General features: G+C 36.1%; 1 protein-coding gene across 1 annotated transcript in view; it reads right to left on the bottom strand.

Moving 5' to 3' along the window:
* The window catches only part of tp53i11b (tumor protein p53 inducible protein 11b), a 60,859-nt gene extending 43,971 nt beyond the window's left edge, over positions 1-16,888 (bottom strand). Inside the window, exon 1 of the mRNA XM_067419000.1 lies at positions 16,730-16,888. The gene's annotated coding sequence lies outside the window, so the exon portion shown is untranslated. The remainder of the gene's footprint in view (positions 1-16,729) is intronic.
* Positions 16,889-18,234: the final 1,346 nt, after the last annotated feature.

Genomic DNA, 18,234 nt, shown 5'->3' with positions numbered 1-18,234 from the left:
TGGCTTTGGAAAGACATGAGGATGAGTAAATGATGACTTAAACATTTTTACATAAAGTATCACTTTAGACTCTGCATGTACAGGTATATCAGCAACTGGAGGAGATGTCAGTCTGCTTTGTTACACTATATTTTTGTTACATTCTTGTTATGTTTAACCAACTGAGATAACCAGATTTGTCTGAGTAAGCACATCATGTCTGGCCTTGAATTAAAATAAATAAAATAACAGGAAAATAATTAAGGACAGAAAACTCCCTCCACCCAATTCCAGGCCTCGCTGCAAGGAAACTAAAAATAGCAGACAGTAAACAGAGTGAACTAAGGCCACTTTATTACATAATGTAAAACACAAACAGACAGTATGTCTAATGTGTGTATGAGCAGGAAGCTAGCTGCGTATTGTGCATTGCCTACATTCCTCTCTGCTTATGGGGGATGAAACGGGGAAACTGTGACACAGTAAACATCCCCTCTGACAATGGCCTGCAGGTACACTACCATTAGAAGTCTGGATCTAAAGATTTTTTTATGTTATTAATAATAATAAATAATAATAGATTTTATTTATTATCCACTTTTCATTCCGAAGAATCTCAAAGTGCAACAAAGGGAAAAGACACCAACTTTTAGAAATGTTTATATTTCATATAAACTTTTTCTTATTTCATGTTACAAAAACAGCCTTCTTCCACTTCGGAAACCTTGCTATGCTGCGGCACATGCTATCTGTTTCTGATGCGAAAAGTTTGTTCATGCACTCACAACCTCTAGACTGCATTACTGTAAAGCATTACCAGTGGTTGTCCTGCATTCTCAATAATAAACAAGCTAGTTAGTCCAAAATGCAACTGCTAGAATTCTTACCAGGTCAAGAAAATATGATATAATCCCAATTTAATCATCCCTGCACTGGTTACCTAGTAAGTTATGAATAAGTTACTGACCTATAAGCCCTTAAATGGTTTAGCTTCTGTGTACCGATCTTCTATAGCCCTACAATCCACGGCACAATTTAAGATAAAAAAAACTGTGGACTTTCAGTACACTGTAAAAAAAAAAATTGGTTGGTTTTTGTTGGTTTAACTTAAAAAAGTAAGCAACCTGGTTGCCTTAAAATTTTGAGTTTATCGAAATTTAAAATTTGAGTTGATACAATGAAGGAAGTTTGTTTAATAAATAGAAACTCAAAATATTATTGTACCTGAACCACATAAAAAATTTGATAAATCATGAAAATAGCACTATTTGGCATGTTTCACTGCGTCATCAGAAATAAAACACACACAATTACCCAATATGCTTACAAAATCTTTTAATAATATTTTAATAAAGGTTGTCGAATATCAAATGTTCATTGTATTAACTCAAAAATTTAATTTCAATGAACTCAAAATTTTAAGGCAACCAGGTAACTTTTTTTTAAAATCATTTTTTACAGTGTAGTACCTAGGATATCTACGTACAATATACACAACAGAATTAAAATAAAGTTGTGTTGACATTCCAGTGCTAATATTGTATGTTTTTTAGTGTCTTTGGAAACTTAGGTAAATGTTTGGTAGAACCACACTTTAGGTAAAAATACACGAGGAAATACGAAAATATGTTGCTTGATCGGAGCACATCTAGTACAATTTGGTTTACAATTCGCTGGCGCTTCATTTCAGTGGTTTTAGACTATCTATACAATACGACATCTAGTGGTGTGGATGTATGAAGTTTGTTTACTCTCTGCTACCACTTTACACCATGTTTTGTTTCTTTTTTCATCTTATACGCATGCTAATCCATATCATCACAATGGACTACAGTTATATTTAAGCTTCCTAAAGCACTGATTTGTTGGATTATTATTAGTAGTAGTAATAACTTGGTCCATCATAAATCATGGTCTTATTTCTTAAAAGTGTTGTTCATTTCTTAATGGCAAAAAATAGTCTGAAACATCAAAATAAAAAATGGAAAATCTATGTGAGATATCTATGCAGTAAACTACACTACACACCAGCTGGTGTGCCAAAATCCCATTCTGTATATCTATATCTCCAAGCGCTGTTATCTAGAAGCTCATAAATAGAGGGATTCAAGCGAGAGCACAGAAGTGAACAGATGTGAAAGATAAAAACATGGACTAGGAGGCCATTTAATTTTGGAGATTTACTGTACTTCTTTGTTTCGCTTCCATCACTACACCCTCAAACACTGCCATGCAACAAGTTCAGCGATGAATTACAGCCATAGACCACCATTGAAACAAATGTGAAAGAGATGTGTGTTCACACTGCCAATGAAACATGACACTTGCACACATACCACACAATGATCTACTATGAGCGCACATTTATTGCTGCTACAAAGCCGTAGTTGCATCAAGACAAAGCTCCTATTCGAAACACTGTCAGTTTTGCCCAAGGCTTGCAAGTCATTCAAGGTTCTTTTATGAGGTTCTGACTGTAAACGCCAGCATTTATGAGCAGGGCATATACAAACCCTTATACCACCATCATAAGTTATGATGAATTTAGCAGAATATTCTTCAGTCATGCTCAAATGACCAGATAAGCTTCCCACCGCAGCCGCTTCGGCTCAGTTTAACAGAAAAACTGGACTGATTAGTTTCCTGCATGGAATCAGTGCCTTCAGATATTCTCAGAAAACTTTGAATAATTCCTCCGAAACTTTTATGTTTATCATATATCAGCCGCATTTTGCAGAAACTCTCTAACATATTTTACTATATTTTTTTTACATTTATTTCACAGAATTTGGAAGCAATTTTCCCTCATTATAAGCACAGAATCTGTGTGGGTTGCTGACTGGTTCTCCTTAAAGTCAAGCCAATCCAATATCCATTGGGATTAGTTTGGATTGTGAAATCTGGCCATTAAATACCATAATTGTGCCAGACCAAATACAAGTTTGCTAAAACAACTATTAGTTAACATAGTCTGAAGTGACTTCAGTGAAAAAAGAAAAGTTATTTCAGAGGAAGAGTTAAATTTTCATTAAAGATGTGTTTTTTTCCCTTTTCATTTGTATTAAAATGCACAAATGAATCAGTCACAATAAGACCAGTGTGCATAAAATAAAAACATTCAAAAGTTTGGGGTCGGGGCAATATGCAATATTTATTTTCAGATATATTGGGCTACCCAAATAACAAAAACGGACAATGTTGGAATACAATTCAACTGCATTTCATAAGCACTTGTCTTCATTTACCATACAGTTTAAAACCATACCTTATCTTTGACCCACATCTCTGTAATTTACTATCCACTGTATTCATATTGACCTGTTATTTCATCTCCATTTTAAATTGCTGTCACAAACTGGATTTGTTGATGTATGTGATTTCATTTATGTATACGCTGATGCTGCTTAATGTAGAATATTTTCATTATTTTGATTGTTGTGTTATATTGTAAATGGATAAATAAATCATATAAAACAAACCATAAGATTATGTACGCTTTTCTCTACTGCTTTATTGCTAACTAACAAATTGTGAACATTGGATGACTTTCCTGAGGAAGGCTAATGTTAAGTGACCTATTGTTTAGAAGCCGTTATATTGATGTCTTTCCATAGTTGAAACACTAATTGAGTGATTACATGAGTCATGGATTTTTCGGTAAGTTGTAGTGTCTCTTTCAACATACCTTTTGATATTCATGCATGCTATTCGAGATATGACTTGTATTAAAAAGGAAGCGATGACTCATGCTCCGCGCTCCCACTTGAACTGACACTTTTAGGAGCGTCAAAACTGCATTTATTGTCTGAATTTTGTGATAAAATGGCTAGAATTAGAAAGAAAGATTACACTTAAAAGTAGCAAAACGCAGTGCTATTTGCAATTATTGGATGAGAGGCGTGCTACAAATAGTGTTTAGCGTAGGGAAAAACTGTAGACCTGGCAACCCTGGCTTGAACTACAGGTGATTCAGGATCAAACAGAGCCTGCTTTAAATATAGATAACTGTTAATGCGGTTTTGTCACATTAACGTGCCCTAAATTCAACATGAGACATTTGCTTGACACACAGCCATGCAGCATGAATTGCAGTTAGACACATTTTTCTATACCCTTTTGATTGACAGGATACCATAGGCCATTGGCAGATAATGAAAGTAATCGTTTTTAAATCAGCCGATACCGATTATTGATAGATCAGTGCATCTCAAATTATAATAAGACTAATAACACTGTGTGAGCTAACGTTGGATTCGACAGGGTTGTCCAAACTCAGTCCTGGAATCCGAAATCACCCCCTATACCCTTAAATAGGGTGTTGTTTGAAGGGACAGCCATTTGTAGTGCTGTCCGAAACCATAAAGGAGGTTATCGAGAGCACTCATTCAATCCCATAATGCACCGCAATAAAGAGTGTACAAGCGATGCTAGAGAATAGCAATAGTGCACTGTGAGGGTCTAAAAAAAATCCCATATCTCCTCATCCATCGTTTTACCAAACTGCTGATTCAATGAGGGTACAGCATAATATCAAACAGATATAAATTCCTTACTGATTCATATTTTTTATTAAAGTTTATACATGCGAGTTTCCAATCATTTAAATTTCACATTAATTTCAAATCATTATTAAATAGCACAAACTATACAAAATCGGCAGCACTTCAGGTACACTCAGTGTCCAAATGTACTCACTCGTTTTCATTCACTCCCTTAGTGGACTACATTAGTGGAGTCATTTAGGGACTATTATGACGGTAAAGGGGATAATTTCAAACACAGCCCTTAATTAGATGATCAGGTGTTTATTTGGGATGGGTTGGAGCTAAACTGTGCAGGACAATGGCCCTCCAGGAGCAGGATTGGATACACCTGGCAAGAGATAAAGAAAGAAAGACTTCTTGCATATAAAAATTATAATAACCGAGTGACAGTTCGGGTCTAAGATACTTAATCAATATCAGTAAATTAGGTGTACCAAACAATCATAAAATAAAGAAGAACTGACTCATCGATGTTGTTGTCTGTACAGTCCTTCAGAACACAGCATGGCCTCCTTGAGCGTGTTTACATTGTTCAGAAGAAATTCTAATTTGTATTAGCTGCTTAACAGAAAATGTCCTTGTGTCAGTGTGATATTTTGTCGGGAAAAACATTTTTGGGGGGCCTTATGGGGCCTCTCAATACTTATGGGAGGTCTGGAAGGGACAACCACCACCTCAGTTTTAAACAGCTAAGAGAACACAGCTGCAGTAAAAGAACTAAGCTTGGCTGTTCAACAACCAGAAGAAACACAGATAAAAAATATATTTTATCAAACAAAGGAATGTTAAGAATTGCTACTGCTGCTCCGGCTAGTAATCTTAAGGATTAAAATAACTGTTTCCACTCTGAGCACAGATTAAAGAACTGCTGTAGCCATTTCAGTTGAAGTGGAATGACTACCACAACATTCCACTGAGGAAATAATAGAAAACACTTCTGAAGTGCATCTAAAACCTGGAATACACTACATGACTTTTGCCCGGATGATTTACAGTCTAGAAGTCAACAATAGTTGATACAAGTCTCACAGACTGATTGGCAGGGGTGGTAAGTAATCAAGTAAAAATACTTTGATACTTTACTTAAGTATTTTTTTCGGGGATCTGTACTTTACTTGAGTATATTTTATTTGCATCTACTTTTACTCTTACTCCACTACAATATTAAAGGCAAAGTTTACTTTTTACTCCAATACATTTCCCCATGCCCGCTCCAAGTATTAAGTATTTATTACACTTGATTTCCAAACCGGTCTGGTCGGTCATGGATGATCCAGTCGGGTATAGACTTAGAAAAGCTGACAAGTCAGGTTTGCCACACTAACGTTAGCTCAGTGTTTCCCCAACTTTTTTATTTTGCGGCACACAATTTACTATAAAAACATCAGTAACACTTTACAGTACAGGTGCACTATTATAATTCATGCCTAACTAATGCACAGATAATCATGAGTTAATGTATTACTAATGAAGAACTAAACCATTTATTAATGATTACTGCCTCAGCAACTAATGAACATTCTCTATGATTAATAGATTAAGTGATATATGAATTGCTATTAATTAAATATGACATCATTAATTCCCTAATAACATATTACATTAACTAATAATGTAAATTCATGTATCCAAAGCCATGCATTCCGGCTCTCAGTTGTCTGTTTAATTAATCATTAAGCATAACAATTGGCAAAATTATAGTATGACTTTACTTGTTGAGGCACATGACTATTAACTAATTGTTACGTAATATGTCATTGTGGTTATGGCTTTTGAATTAATTTTGAATTAGTTAATAGTATCTTGCTCCTCGTCTGTTTTATGGAGCTAATGTTATGGAACATGTCTATTTTAAGTTTAACCCCTATACTGCGTTAAGGTGCTTCATTGTCTCCTATTAATTGCAAATCTAACAAATTCTTAATTACAGTATCTAATCTTATCATTTGTTCATTTAAAGCATTGCATATCAGTCCCAAAAGATTTTATCTGCTTATTGACATTTACAGTTAATTTGAATATTTACTTTTTACTTTCTGTACTTGAGTACGTTTTAAATCTGATACTTTTGTACTTTTACTCAAGTGATGTTTGAATGGAGGACTTTCTACTTTTACTGGAGTATTTTTTTATTTAGGTATATATACTTTCACTCGAGTATAACTTTTGAGTACTTTTACCACCTCTGCTGATTGGTTCGATCCAGTCAGAGAATATGCCATATTCCATGTTTGATATTTTGAGCCCAAATTAAAGAACACAGACAAAGCCGAATCTTTTCTGTAAGGACCAACACAATCTACCAGTTAGCGTTTGGTATAATACATGCTTTTTTTGGCGGTAAATAATAACGCAAACACCAGTTCATTCACGAGGGCAAACCTTTGTAAATCACCTTGTGTGATTCATTTAAAAACTCTCCTCCCATTGAAACTCGTTCAAATGCATATGCAATAAGGTCAGATGCAAAAATAACTGTATCCCCACCTTTTCAGCACTAATTTATCACTGCGTGTCTTTAGTACATCCTGACAATAGTATAACAATAAACAAGGGTGTTCACTGGTGCAAGCTTTAAGTAAATCTGGCTCCTAGTGTTTTAAAACATGATTCGGATACATTCCAGCCCTAAATCTCATCAAAAACATAAGATCACAATGTACTTTCAAATCTTAAGAGACACAAAAATGCTTAATCTGTGTTGACCGGCATCCCCAAATATCACAAAGGAATAAAAAACAGCATTCTAAGTCCTTGAAAAGATTGCAAAGAACTGAACACTAGCACCAGCTAAACAGACCTTTGGATACTAATGTGGCAACATAAACTGCTCAAAATAATGACTGGAACACTTTGAAAACACATATCTCAATGGGGGAAAATATCATGCTGGATATCTATACTAATATGGACTTGGTAATGTGTTATGAACAAAACGATGCCTCATCGTTTGATGGAAATGAAAATGGAACTGAAAATAATCAACCAACAGAGGACTGAATTCAAAGACACCCTGAAAATCCAAGTGAACAAATTATGCAGTAGGCTAGTCCATTTAGCTGAAATTTCATTGCAACAACTCAAAATTACACACAGTAGTTTGTATGGAACCCACATGCTTGTATGCATGCCAAACAACATCAGGGCATGCTCCTAATGAGACAACGGATGAAGTCCTGGGGTATTTCCTCCCAGACCTGGACCAGGGCATCACTGAGCTCATGGACAGTCTGAGGAGCAACCTAGCACAGTCAGGTGGACAGGAACACAATGTCCCAGAGGTGTTCTTTTGGATTTAGGTCAGGTGAGCGTGGTGGCCATTCAACGTTATCAGTTCCTTCATCCTCCAGGAACTGTTTGCACACTCTTGCCACATTAGGCAGGGCATTGTCATGCACCAGGAGGAACCTAGGACCCACTGCACCAGCGTATGGCACCAGCATAGGGTCTGATAATAGGTCCAAAGATTTCATCCCGATACCTAATGGCTGTCAGGGTGCCATTGTCTAGCCTGTAGAGGTCTGTGCGTCCCTCCATGTATATGCCTTCCAAGACCATCACTGACCCACCAGCGTTGTAGCATTTTAAAAGTGTAACCCAAAAACATTTCACAAGAAAGTCACTCTGATAAATTATTTCAGTATGTCCCTGAGCCCTGTAGTGCTTTGCTTATTGGTCACTGTTTGTCTCATACAAGTGAGAGGTCCACTGGGTAGTACAAGAAAGAACAAGATCATTCTCACCAGTAATGACAATAAACCATGATCAAAAAAACAAATGATCCACAGTTAATAATAAGAAGAATGTCAGTTAACATCATAACCATCTCTAACAGTATAGGAACGCATACTGCATAAGCACTATGTGTTTTGTCTACCCTATCTAAATTTAAGATGATCATGTGCTGCAATGTGTTGCATAAACACAGTCAGTAACCTTACCTGTGTCTGTTTCATATAGTCTGCAAAATACAACAATAGAGAGCAGCCAAAGAGCCTTGAAAGTGCACTTAGCTTAGAAATCAAAGGCCTTGCTTCACAATGGTTTATAAAGGGAGTTTAAATGCATAAAGGCCTGGTTTCACATATAGGGCTTAGACTAAACTAGAACTATAGGCCTTAGTAAAATTGGGAAATTTGAGCAGCTTTTATAAACGTGCCTAAAAAAACAATGTGCATCCTGAGACAAAACAATGACATATTTGGAGAAAGGCCAGTGCAAGTTGTTTTTAGTTAAGACAGCTCAAACATGCATTTTAGTCTGGCACTAGTTTAAGCCTTGTCTGTGAAACTGGACAAAATCTCAGTCCAGGTAATTATACTTAAAACAATCAAACTAACCATGACTGATCAAATTAGTTTAAAGGTGCCCTAGAATGAAACACTGAATTAGCCTTGCCATAGTGAAATAATAAGAGTTTAGTACATGGACATCACATACTGTGAGTCTCAAACACCATTACCTTCTACTTCTTATGTAAATCTTGTGCATGAAAAACAACACGGAAAAACGAGTGATTCTCAACATAATGCCACCGGTGATGCATTTGCTGGGGATCATTTATATGTACACCCCCAACACTTGCATCTGTCCAAACATGTTCATTGTCAGGCGGAACTGACAGAGCCGAATCATCGGGACTGCAGATAAACAAGCTTCACGCGAGGATAGCAAAGACAGCAGCTTTCATGGACGCAAATGTCATGTTCCATGCTGTACAGGGGACGTGAGGACTTTTCATACCCTTTCCACAGATAAAAAATGTCAACAGTCATGGTTGATGTTTATTATAATGGGATACCGCAACAATTTAATTCAAGATCGTTCATTTGTTCTGCCCATTATAAGCAAGCTTCGCTCAGCGTCTTAATCTGAAGTAGTCGGAGTAAGTAGTTTTTTTATCCACTTATTGACTGTTAAGAATTTCTAATTAAATTAAAAGTGTCTTAAAGAGACAGCATTGTCTAGATAACGTAAGATGCTTACAGTAACAATAGGAAACTCCAAGTACCATACAAAACTAAATAGTGTGTCTAAATAGTGTGTCTAATGTAATGACAAATGTTAATACTATTTTGTATTACAAAATACAACCGTAGATACGTTGCTTACAGATCGTTCACTCGATCCTTCTAGCAAACGTCACCTTTTCCACCATATAAGTTAAAACGATAGTCATTTGACAAGGCTATTCATTTTGTAAATATATATATATTTATATTTTTGAGAACTGAAGTATGAGGTTTTTGCATGCTAGTATTTCAGAGTACATCACAGTCAATGCGTAGCCTACATTGTGACTAACGTTATATAAACATGCAATATCTTTGACGAAAAAAGACGAGTCTAAAATTTAGTTTAAAAAATAAAACCTTAACCTTTTTTTTTTTACTTTTGTCAGAGGGAAAGAAAAGCGTTCTTGTTTTGCGGTTGCCAGATTTCACTCATTTAAATCCCCCAATCAGAGCTTTTCTGTGAAAAGATCACGTATACTAACCGGTGTTTTACCTAAACATGTGCAATCTGGCAACCATATACACGCGCTCTCTCTCTCTCATTACTAAAAAAAACTTCAGAAAGCAATACCATTTTTAGTAAAATAATTAAAATGGTCCTTAAAATGACAGTCCTAATTAGTGAGGCACCAAAGTAAACAAAATTATAATTATTTTGATGTTATGGTCAATAACCAAAACAAGGGGCTGATATTAAACTTGTATACATTGTATTTCTATTCCTAGCCCTGACTATATCTGATGTACTAAAAAAAACTTCCACTTAAGCTCTATATATTTGCAGTACAGTATATTCACCACATAGACTTTCATTCTGTCTTTTCAATGAGTTCATCATTTCCTGTAGCAACTGACAGATGCTTCGGACAGAGCTTAAGCTGTTTTTAACTCGTAATATTTCTCTACACAGATGTCACTGTCAGCTTGTCTGCGTCATGCCAAACAAAAGCAGGTTTTGTAGACAGAAGTCAGAACGACTCAAATCAAACCATACAACAAATTAAAAACCCAAATGTGCCGTCTGTAACCTGATAAGGCCAAGCAGGAGCTTCGGGGGCTTAGATGCTTTTGGAAGATAATTCGCCTATTTAGAAATATTTAGCCTCAAAATGTGTAACAAATTCTTCTCTTCTTGCTTAAACCATATTAAAACTTCGGCTAATATCACAGGGATTTTTTTTTTAGCCGTGCAAAAATGCAGTCTCTAAAGGGCCTGGGCTGCCTAGGCATAGTAATTCAATCTGTGAGAAATCCAGGAGAGGACATCTGTTCATTTTGTGGCACAGTGGTGCCCTGCTGACATAACAGTGTTGGAGGAAATTAAACTAGAAGCTAAACTAGATCCTCACTCTAAGGGACCAATCAATCAGAATACAGTGGCCTTTTCTCAGAACACTCCCCTTCTGTGACAGATACCTGATATATAAAAAAAACATGCCTATTTATAAATACCACTTCTAGTGCTGTACATGTCAGCATTCAAAATTATTTTCAGAAAGAGATTTCTAAAATACAAGTTATATAACAAAACACAACCGTTCTAAATAAATGACCATATTTGTAGATGTCAAGTTCAAGACCAAAAATTGGACAGGGGTCTGTGTGCATATAGGGAATGACATACCTACTGATAAAAATATTCTGGCCAATATTGATTGAAGCCATTAATTATTTTTATTATTTGGTCAATATCAGTTTTAGGTATCATAACATTATAATATACATAATAACGTTCAGACCAGCTAAGGATTAACTCAATAAGGCAAATATCCAATTAAATAAAGCATCAAATATCTGCCGATATATATCCAATATGGAATCATACCAAAAAAAAAAATACAAAAAGATTTTGTCATTTTGGCCAATACCTGAGATGGTACCAATATAGCACACATCCCTACATGTTGGTGGCACATCCACAAGAGGACTCTTCTACATTGCAGATGCAGGTTTATTCCTGCTTTTCCGGTCATGAGTATGAAGTAACACAGCTCTGTTTATCATACACTGTAAAAAAAAAAATCAGGTCTACAATTGAACATTTTCAAGTGAAGGATCCCATCTAAATTTTTCAGTTGGCCGAATTGAATTTCTGTTAATTAAATTGCATTTCAGCTGTTCACACTGCTAAGAATAAAGTGGATTCTGCCAAATAAAACGGAGGATAACGCATATGACAAAATTGACGGGCGACTCACTCAGACCTCCTGACTTCTTGGTTAAAACAGCCATTTTCTCACCATTTACAAATAGTTGGAAACATTTAGGATATTGTAAGAACTCAACTGAACAAAATCACTGGCCTAGTGGTTGCTGGATATTTTACTGCAAAAAAATCCTACACAGTGCACCTTTAATTAACGCTGTTTTATTTCACTTCTACGAGACTAAGACCTCTTTTATCAAGTGACGAGACTTGTGCTTTATGAGACCTGAACCTGAGCGCTCACATGCCAGGTGAGCTACCGTAACAAGCAAGTTTAATATATCGAAAAAAACAATACATGGAGCTGGTAATGTGATTCAAACGTAAAATTTTTACAAATTATAAACTATGGTAAAAGTGTTTTGAGGTCATAACATAGTACTGTGTATTTGTTAAGAAACTGTGCAAAATTACACTTTATTAATCAATTATCTCTGTTATCAGCATTTGTGTGAAAAGGAACAAAGTTGTTGTTGCTTTAATGCCTCTAGTGTTCATTTCAGCTGGAAACTGCAGTGAAATGTATAGGTATATTTGTGCAGTTTAGCAGAAATTTAGCCAGTGTAAGTATTTCCAATAAACCTGGGTTGATACTATCAACAAAGAAAACAATTTAAAAAAGTAAATGCAAAGGCATATTTCGGAAATTGTAAAATGATACCTGGAGGGCAGAAGGAAAAAGTATTGTGTCGACTACAATGGATCATATCACATTCTAAAGCCTGTAACGCACACCAAGATATTTTATATGCTGCACAGTCTATGACTAAAGGAAACACACATTACTGGACAATAAACGACTGAATGTCACATTCAGACATTCAACTCAAGTGCAGTCCAGTGAAACTCTGCAGTCCTGTGAAAAGCACTTTGATAACATGTACGTTTTATATATAAACACTACCTTGCAGAAAAAAGTCATTGTTTGGATTTAAATAGGCAAAGGTTTAAGTGGAAATAAATGTTTTGGTGATTTTATATTTCATCATCATGCATCAATTTTTGGTCAAGATCTTGTATTGCCAATGCAAGAGTCCAGCACTCTGTAAAGTCTCCTCCAGCACACCCCAAAGACTTTAAATCAATTTAGGGTCTGGACTCAGAGGAGCTGATGTCTGTGTGAAAATGATTCTTCATGCTCCCTCCCAACCATTCTTTCAAAGTTTGAGCTGATGAATCTTGACATTGTCATCCTGGAATATGGCCATGATGTGTCTTCCTACATGGTTGTTTAAGAGATGAAAAGTTACACAATCCATAAATTAGGGTTAGAAGAACTGTTGCCAAACATATAACATGTTAGAAACATAATCATCACTGTAATAATGATCCAATCATTGACTCTTAAAGCATTTGACTTTAAATCCAAACTTTGACTGTTTTTACCCGAGCGCTTTGTAGAAAAAAAACTGCTACAATACTTTATCCAAACACTACACTATTATTAACATCAGTAATATTAAATCATCTTTTTCACAGGTTTTTCTACTAAACTGTCCATCACCATGGGATCCTAGAGCAATTGAAGATTCTTCGGTTCGAGTATCTGAAAATATGGTGCCGTCACAGTTTCACAGTACAGTGCTTGATAAATCAACCCAGTGATAAAATAAGACAGGACAGAAAGCAGGTCACCATCTGCTTGTCTTACCCAGAGTGCTGTGCTCTCGGGAACTAGCAACAGAGGGGTTTACCCTTAGAGACATTAAAGCATCATCATCACTATCGATATGATTAGTAAAAAAACAAAGTGATCATATTGACCTGAAGTGCACTTCCCAGCCTCACAGAATGAGAGCAGGGTAAAAGCTGCAATAGCCTATTGGATAATAATGACACTCTTTTTACAGGTCATTCATATCATTGCCACCCAGAAATGTCATATTTTGTGGAGATATTTCATGAAGCTCACCATAATCAAATCTTAGACTGAACTTGGCTGCACATTAAAAGTGTTTCTTCCATATTTCGACCACAGAAACAGGCATAACTACACATTCTGTTCTCATGAGACATCTGAAATTTGACAAAAGACAATTCTGGTCCTGTGCAAATATGATCTAGATTTAGATTAGATCATGCCCTTTCAAGACCCCCATTTCGAACAAAGCAAATGGTCAGTATCTGCACTTCATACAAAATGCATAGCCCCTGCTTCCTTATGTTACCATGGTAACAGAATCGGGAAGAACGGGATAACATTTCCTACTCCTTTGAGTAATAAATTCCCACACATTCACCGCCCACACCTGTCTCCAGAAAGAAGACCAGGAGAACACAAATGACTACAACCGCTGCACTGTGCTTTATGCTTCATGATCAGCAGCTCAAAAAGTGTAACGAAATTTGGAACGCAACAGCGTGGATTTCCTCATCAATCAGCTGCTTGAGGAATCACCTCAGCCTAAAGGAGAACATGATGATTATTTGAGTTGAGCTGTTACGTGACAAACCACACAGAAACAAATGGTGGAAAGGACTGGTGTGAATATGACAGGAAGCAAGGCCATAAAACAGACAGACATTATCAAAACATGCACTTGCACCTGTCCTTGTCCATGGTGTTTTCTAAGACTGTAAGCAACAATTACTCTCTGACCTTAAACAGAGGAAGTAACAGGCAGCGAATGGATACTTCCAAGAAAACATTTACAATGCCAAGAAAAGGATTGCATGCAACAAAACTGATAGTAAATACTTGAAACCCAAACAAAGCTCAGATGCTGGTAAGGTTCAATGTCTTTGTTGACACAATATGTGGGACTTTTCCAAAAGCTTCTTGTATAGAAATGCCATGAGTGTGCAGCAGTTTTTTTATATTAAGTTTCAAATTAAGCCCCTGGTTTGCTCAAAATCTGTCTGTGCAAAGACAGTGGCTTAAAAACATTCCCTAGTAAACAGTGCTGCACGCTTTCAAAAAATAAATAAAGCTAGACGTTTTACATAATATCATGTTCTGTAGTCCAGTAATCATCAACAGATAAACAAGCATTAAAATATGTGCATACCGTTAAGACAATTGAAGATGACTTACATAATGTACAATATTCAAAATAACGTTTTGAAAAGGGACTTTTCTCAGCAATGCCATAGAAGAAACATTTTTGGCTCGTGAAAGCTTTCATTGTACAGTTCTCTACAGTTCTACAGTTCTACAGTTCTACAGCTCTACAGTTCTACAGTTCTACAGCTCTACAGTTCTTTCATTGTAGAGTTCCCCTATTACGCTATTTTAAAGTTTCCTAATTTTCTTTTGGAGGTCTCCTACAACAGGTTTACATGCAACAAACTCATTTTTTGCACATCACCCCATTGTTCAATGACTCTTAAACAACTCTATGGATGAATAAGTCTCTCTAAATCCCTCCTTTCCGCGAGCCTACTTTGCTCTGATTGGCCTGAAGACCCAATCTGTTGTGATTGGTCTATCGTTTACAGCACAATGACATTGATTTTACCATATCAATACGAGCGGAGTATGAAGATGTAACATTGGAAGAACTAGTTATTCAACCCGAACCTCCATCGCAAGGACGACTTGAGCAGTTTTTCAGTGATGTGATGTTATGTTATTTTCAAGCTGGTCCAAATAAACAGACTACTGACCCATCTTTTATGCACAAGCGTTGTGTGAATCCCGCGTTGAACTCCAAGATTTGAGCAGCCGTCAGTATATGATGTTTTTGAGGGTTAATCAAGTTTGCGGGCAATGTACAACATAGGTGGCGCACATTATGCAGATGCCTTTTCTAGTGACGTAGAACCGTAATGCAGTGGGATTCGAATTACAAACGAGTAACAAGTTAAGGCGGTTCAGAGTCGATTCTATCTTTTGGGAGACAACTTTATCATGCACTTTCAACTTTACAACTTTGTAGAATGTTTACATTCGCAAACAGCGATATTTCACACTGCATAAGAGGGAATATTCGAAAAACCATAATAGGGGCACTTAAACATTACTTTTTTTTTTCCCTATAAGTGTGAACATTTTAATAATCTAAAGAACCTTTTGTACAATGAAAATGTTCTATATAGTTAAATGGTGTTTATGGAGGTTGTTGATGACAGTAAAGAACCTTTATTTTTAAGAGTGTACAGAATACAATTACTTTTATCACTCTCATATTTATGTTATAAATGCATTTTACTTCACATAAAAACATTAATTGAGGGGGGTGTCTTTTTGACCTATGTTTTCAACTTCTTGCTTTAATAGCAACTATGCACATTATAATGGTTATATAATTAGTATATATATAAAAAACAACGATTATTTGTTTGTTTCTGTTTTGTTTTTTAAAAAGACATATATGCTTATATCCCAACATTTATAGCCTACAAATTTCCTTTTAGTTTGAAAGGACAGCAATTTCCTTTATCATTTACTTTAAAATCACTTTTCAGCATGAAAAAGAGACCCATATAAAGAACCGAACCTAGAGACAACTAACGCATAGACAAACCTGTGCGCGTTACAGACTGTAATGAGAGGGAACGTCCAGAGCCGCGCTAGACGCACCGCTTGGTGACAATTAGCTTTTAACAACAGAAACGTGTTGCAGGCAACTCAGCAAGTGGGATATTTCTCAACACAATTCTTGCCAATCCAGTCTTACGTTATAAAGGAAGTCTTCTTAATCAAACGTTCATAACTGTAAAGCCAGAGTGCGTTTAGTGAAGTTGTCGCGTGTCGAGCGCGCGCATACCTTCAGTACTCCAAGCTGTTTGTATACTTTATCCAGCACATGTTGAGCAGTGTTGCGCGTGGTTTGTTCAAGAGTGAATTAAAATGAACTTCCTACACCAAGAAAACGCACTTTTCTGTCATCCCTGCGACATTCTCAATAGGTTTGCTCGTTTATAAATCAAACGAGAATAGCCAGCACTCATGTGTATAACTATGTGAGATGGATAGGTGTAGCGTCCGCGCAAAAAGATATTTAACATGTAATAAAAATCCACAAAATTAATATATTCCTCACCAGTTTAGTTGAAAGAAGCTTCGGGGGTCTTCTGCGTTTCTGCTGCGCAATTTTCGGTATGCTGTCCGATTATTCTCTTGATAAATTTACATTGCAGTGCTCTTTGGGTTTGCAAACAACCAAGACTCCGAGGGATCTATAAATGTACCGTAATGTCACACATACACAGTATGAGCGCAGCTCTGTCTACCGTAATACACAGAGCGCTCGTGTACACGTGACATACAAATTGCTCACGGAAATCTTTATCTTTATATCTTTATAGTATGAGAACGTGATTTTTTTTTAAGGTTTCGTAGCTTGACTTTCACTTCCAAACAAGGCTGTTACTGTGTCCTTTATTAAAGGGAAACATTCTGTAAGGATAAAAGCATTGAAAAACGTAGTGGTCAACAAGGAATCAGAGTATTTGGTGAGAAGTGTCCCCTTGTGACATACTATGACAAAATGTTTTTATGTCCTAATCTGACATTACAAGTAAATATTATGTGAGCCTACTAAGTCATAGTTATGATCTTAAAATCTAAATTATGACAAATCATAAATTATGACACACTGTAATTGTGACAGCCAACTAAATCATAATTGTAAAATGTCTATACTCTCATTATACCCATCAACGAAATTACACATTACACATCCACACTAGATGCGATTAATAATTAACTAAATTAATGAATGAAATAAAAATGTTGACAATTTATGATTTTTACATTAAAATGATGATGTATTAAGTCTTAATTACAGTATAAAGATCATAATTATGAGATCAGTTATGATAGTCAAAAAATGTTTTTAAAAAATAAATTTACTGTCATGTTTTAAAATTATGATAATTATTACATGGTCATCATTATGATATAAAAAAAATGAAATTGACTTTCTATGGTATAATTTTGATTTACTGTCATCATTTTAAAATGTTTGTCATAATTTGGACTTTTTATAATTACATTTTTTATTTTGTTTGATGTAAATGGGCTTCCATAGCTACATTTTTAGGCAATCATGATATCAAATTGTTTAATCAAAGATGGCGAAGAGGTGAATGTGGGTCCTCTATGTTCTGAAAAAGGAACTGATGGTTTCAAGTGTCCTTACAGGTGAGGACAGCAGCGTAGCACCAGATTTTGGGCCCTGCACAAACCATATTGCTGGGCCCCCGTACCAAATACCATAGTGATACCAATGGGTGGGGTATTGCATTTTTATCATAAAAACACAAAAAATGTAAACAAAATAAGTCACACTCTAATACCCCCCCACCCCCCCACCCCCCACCCCCGCCTCGGGCCCTGGGTACTCGGTACCCTTTACCCCCCCAGTCCGACACCCCTGGGTGAGGAGCGGGTGCCATATATGATCCGCTCATCTAAATAACATTGTGCACCTGAAAATACCTAATCTGATAGTTTAAGTGACAACCTATTTGCGATTAAACAAATCCGCACATGAGAATTGAACTCCGTAGTAAGACAATCCTCCACAGGAGTGTAAAAGCATAG

This window comes from Pseudorasbora parva, chromosome 16, assembly GCF_024679245.1.
Source record: "Pseudorasbora parva isolate DD20220531a chromosome 16, ASM2467924v1, whole genome shotgun sequence".
Classification (NCBI taxonomy): Eukaryota; Metazoa; Chordata; class Actinopteri; order Cypriniformes; family Gobionidae; genus Pseudorasbora; species Pseudorasbora parva.
Note: the sequence above shows the minus strand (reverse complement) of the source record. Positions and strands in the feature narration are given on the sequence as shown.